This window comes from Nerophis ophidion, linkage group LG07 (genome assembly GCF_033978795.1).
Source record: "Nerophis ophidion isolate RoL-2023_Sa linkage group LG07, RoL_Noph_v1.0, whole genome shotgun sequence".
NCBI classification, from domain to species: Eukaryota; Metazoa; Chordata; class Actinopteri; order Syngnathiformes; family Syngnathidae; genus Nerophis; species Nerophis ophidion.
This window is the reverse complement of record NC_084617.1, coordinates 77,957,035-77,962,667: the sequence shown is the minus strand read 5'-3', so window position 1 is coordinate 77,962,667 and position 5,633 is coordinate 77,957,035.

Genomic DNA, 5,633 nt, shown 5'->3' with positions numbered 1-5,633 from the left:
GTCATACTTCATCATTCACGATAATGCCATATTTTTGCTGAAAGGATTTAGTAGAGAACATCCACAGTAAAGTTCTCAACTTTTGGTCGCTAATAAAAAAGCCTTGCCTGTACCGGAAGTAGCAGACGATGTGCGCGTGATGTCACGGGTTGTGGAGCTCCTCACATCTGAACATTGTTTACAATCATGGCCACCAGCAGCGAGATTAACACATTATTTGTTAAAGGGGAACTGTACTTTTCTTGGAATGTTGCTTATTTGGCTTGTTGTATGGTCAGTGATCAGTTAAATGCATACGTCAGTGCAAAGATAAACAAGGTAACCACAAATAGTATGCTCTGTGGCAAATGTCGCTTCAAACCCCACATGTACTGTTAATGTATTTATATATATGTATGTATATATGTATGTACAAATGTACACAGAGGCTATTTCATCCTTAAAAGCCTGTTTCGCAGGTTTCCCTGCTCTTCAGGGTTTTTAATGTATGTGTATATGTATGTATGTATGTATATATGTGTATATATGTATGTATGTATAGATGTATGTGTGTATGTATACTGTATGTACAGTATATATGTACCGCTTGACCCTGAAAGGAACAAGTGGATGGATGATGGATGGATGGATGGATGGATGGATATATGCATGTGTATATATATATATATATATATATCTATATACAGTACATATATGTACGCCTGTATATATTATTATGCAGAATCCTTGAAGTGTGCAAGGTAGATAAGCTGACCTTTTAAAAAAGGAGCAGTGTAATATGTTAATGAAGAAGGCCATGTTTCTTGGAAGCAAAGACCAGCAGAGGCTACAAGTGCTCTCTCTCATTCTCTTATTACCACTTCAAGCAGAATAGAAAGCGACATTTGGAACATGTTTTTACAATACAGCTTCAGTCTGTAAGCAACAAAAAAAAAACCTTTCAGTGTTAATGAAGTGAGAAAGGTGAAAACAATTCTAAACAGTGATTGAACTCGTGATTGAGATGCCAAACATTAGAAGTGCTCTATCGTATCTTTCAAATATGTTGAATAAATGTGATTCAGTCTTCCTTTTGAACTATACTCTACTTAACAAATGACATCATACTGACTCTGGAAGAAAACTGCATTCAGTGATGATCACATGTTCTCTCTACTCGTGTGAACTGATCAACACACACTAATGTCAGTTTACAAATATGTTGTTGTTCCTCTTTTGCATTTAATTAAAGTCATTCTGTGAAAGTTACCAATTCTGTTTGGCACAATATTCCTCAAAATATATCATCAGTTAGAACTTCCACTAAAGTCATACCTCTGATTAATATTAGCATTCTGTGTTAATTCTTCATTCATCTAATATCAAAATGATTATGACTTAGAGATTTGATGTACAGTATGACAGTAGTTAGTAGGGCTGTTACAGTACAGTCCTCCCTCGTTTATCACTCTTAATTGGTTCCGGACATGACCATGTTCAATTCATTCCTGCGAAGTCGTGTAGCCGAGTGTCCTGGGTTCACATATTCTGGGTACTGATACAATAAAATAATAAAAGGGAGTCATGAGAGCAGGTCTGGTCTACACCACTTCTTGATTGTTCCCTTCTTTCCACCTCTCTCCATATACCTCACCTTCTTCAACAACCCACCTAGGTCACAGCCCTACGGCAACACTGGAGGGACACCCTGAACTGTTTGTTACAGTAGGAATCAGGAATTATGAATCAGAATAAATAGGAAAATAGATTTGCAGCCGGGCTTACTTCCTTCATCCGTCCTTCATCTGTCTGCTCCTCCTTTGAGCCGACAGTTGGTGGCCATGTCATCTGGGTGTTGTGTTGTGGTGAAAGTCAAGTAACAGTGAGATGGCTGCTGGCGATCACCACATTCACCACATTCACCACATTCACCACATTCACCACATTCACCACATTCACCACATCCACATTCCATACGGTCGTGGCAAAATAAACCAAAACTAGGAAACAAGGCGGGCGGGTGTTGACTAAAGTGTAGTCATGGTGGTAAGCAGGGCTGCATTTGCATCCAACACCTGCGCCTCTCAAAATGAAGCCTTTTTAGATGCAAAAATAGGTCTATGCACCATGTTGATGATCAAAGAACCTTCATCACATGTTATGTAGACCCCAATGAAGTGCTTTAAAAACAGAAAAAAATATCCCAATATGATACCTTTAAGTGAGCTGTTGATTTGGAATGTTTTTTATTTGTATTTTAATAAAGTGATTGTTGATCAGTGGTCGAGTGGTTAGAGGAGGGGTCGGCAACACAAAATGTTGAAAGAGCCATATTGGACCAAAAATACAAAAACAAATCCGTCTTTAGCTGCAAAAAAATAAAAGCTATATTACATACAGATAGTGTCATGAGATATACATTTAATTAAGAGCACTTAAAGGAAACTAAATGAGCTGAAATATAGCTACAAATGAGGCAAAATGATGCAATATGTACATACAACTAGCCTAAATAGCATGTTAGCATCGATCAGCTTGCAGTCATGCAGTGACCAAATATGTCTGATTAGCACTCCACACAAGTCAATAACATCAACAAAACTCACCTTCGTGCATTCATAGACAACGTTATAAATTTGGTGGACAAAATGAGACATAAAAGAAGTGGCATAAAACACGTCCTCAAAAGTCGGAGAAAGTTATAAATGTAAACAAACTACGGTGAGTTCACGGACCGCCAAAATGAGTAGGACAAAACGGCGCTCGCTTAATACTCGAATCAGTGAAGCACGTTTAATACAAACAGTGTGCTTTATAGCAATTAGGATGTTTTGTTTGTCCTAATCCAGAAACCATATTCAAACAAAAAATATGTTTTTTTCTCCTCGTCTTTTTCCACTTTCAAAAGCTCCAGAGAACCACTAGTTGCGGCGCCAAAGGTTGCCGACCCCCGGGTTAGAGGGTCCACCCTGACATCATAATAATAATAATAGTGAATTACATTTGAAACACACTTTACATTTGTTAAAATCTCAAAGTGCTACAAAGTATATAAAAAAAAATAAAAAATAGAAAGTTAGAATATCCATCCATTTCCTACCGCTTATACCCTTCGGGGTGGCGGGGGGCGCTGGAGCCCATCTCAGCTACAATCAGGTGGAGTGAAAACATGAACAACACTAGATAAAGACTAGATAAAACAGAAGCATAGATAAAAGTAGAAATAAAAGCATGAAAGCAGTGGAAACAACAGATAGGCCAGCATTGTGTTTAAAAACAAGAAATGAGATAAAAGCTGTGCTAAAAAGGTGGCTTTTTAGTCCCTTCTTCAAACGGTCGACCGACTGTGGTGCTTTAAGATGGTCGGGGAGAGCGTTCCAGAGTTTGGGTGCAGTCCAGCAGAAAGCTGTAAGTTGTAAGATGGGTAGGTTGTGAGTTCAAACCCCGGCAGAGTCATACCAAAGATTATAAAAATGGGAGCCATTATTTCCCTGCTTGGCACTCAGCATCAAGGCTTGGAATTGGGGGTTAAATCACCAAACATGATTCCCGGGCGCAGCCACTGTTGCTGCTCACTGCTCCCCTCACCTCCCAGGGGGTGATTGAGGGTGATGGGTCAAATGCAGAGGATAATTCCACCACACCTAGTGTGTGTGTGTGTGACTATCATTGCTACTTTAACTTTAACTTAACTTTAACTTCCCATCACGCTTTCGACATCGGGGGAAAAGCTGCAATATTTGATCTGCACATGCAAATGATCACAATCTGTGAGATTGCTAACTTGAGTGAGGATGTCCGTAGAGAAGTGTGATCACAGTTTACAGGTTCTGACAAAGTTGTCCCGCACAGCAGAATGATACAATGTCTGCACACCCTCCAGCTCAGTGGTTCTCAAATGGGGGTTCATGTACCCCTGGGGGGACTTGAAGGTATGCCAAGGGGTACGGGAGATTTTTTTCAAATATTCTAAAAATAGCAACAATTTTAAAATCCTTCATAAATATATTTATTGAATGATACTTCAACAAAATATGAAGGTAAGTTCCACAAAAATATTCATTTTTCTGGACATGTTCAATAAATATTGATGTTAAATATTTCTATTTTTGTGAAGAAATGTTTAGAAGTAAGTTGATGAATCCAGATGGATCTCTATTACAATCCCCAAAGAGGGCTCTTTAAGTTGATGATTACTTCTATGTGGAGAAATCTGCATTCAGAATTAAATCACTTGTTTATTTTTCAACAAGTTTTTAGTTATTTTTATATATTTTTTCCAAATAGTTGAAGAAAGACCACTACAAATGAGCAATATTTTGCACTGTTATACAATTTAATAAATCAGAAACTGATGACATAGTGCTGTATTTTACTTCTTTATCTCTTTTTTTCAACCAAAAATGCTTTGATCTGATTAGGGGGTACTTGAATTAGAAAAGTGTTGACAGGGGGTACATCACTGAAAAAAGGTTGAGAACTACAGCTTTAAAGGCGTAATGTGATCAAACTTTCTTGTTCTTGTCAAAAGTCTAGCAGCCGCATTTTGTACCAACTGTAATCTTTTAATGCTAGACATGGGGAGACCCCAAAATAATACGTTACAGTAATCGCTCCCCCTCTGCCTGAGCACTAATCAGAGACATTATTTAAACCTGTCTTGCCCTCCAGTGAGTGTTGGAGTATTGTTCGATGTATGTTGTGGACTGCCTTTTGTTTTTGGAAGCTGAGATCTATTCCCTGGATCCTGACTCCTGTCCCTGTTTGCTGCTTTCTGGTTTGTGTTTTCCTTGCCTTTTTTTTTTTCAACATTAAAACCAAGTTTTCATTTTCCAAGCCAGTCATCGCTGCATCTCGGGGTTGGTTACCTACACCACCTGACATGGCCAGTACAAAAAAATAGTATTTTTAACATTGTTAGTTCATTTAGCCATTTCTAAACTTTAAAATGCTTAATTCAAGCCCAACAAATGAATAATATGCCTTATTAAATAAACAAGGGACAACTATTTATTGATGTATAATCAATAGTTTTAGCATTTATGTTTAAGCACATATTAAAGTCTTCCTCGCATCCTGCACATTTTGTTTTTTCTTTTTTTAATCACCTGCCAGAAATGTGGTATTTGCAGTTATTTTTCACCTTTAGAAACATACAGACATGAATCAAATGTAATCTATCAAATTGCAGCTGCAGTGACTCATATGTTGACACAGGACTTTACATTCACTTGAAGATCTGCAGAAATCTCCACTCAGAGTCAGACAGGTGTCAGCGTGTGTCGGCTGTGGGCTCCCAACGACATACAAACCTGGTCATTAGTGCACGTTCATACCTGTGCACGTGTGTTTGTGCAACGCCACATGTCACCAACACAACAAATGTAAAAGCCAGACAAGGTTAGCAGTGCAGTACTGCCATCTTCCGGACAATGTGCGTATTGCGTCTCACACTCCCAGCCCACAACTTTCTTGAAGAGGGTGCTGAACATGCAGCAGTTTGCAAGTAGTATTTTCATCAAATAACACTATTAATGGAAACAAAAGGAGTCAAATGGGTTTATTAGTGAAATGATCCACATGCAATATTCAACCACCTCTAAATATCAACTCAATGATGATGCACATTTAATCACATTCATGTTGCTCTTGAT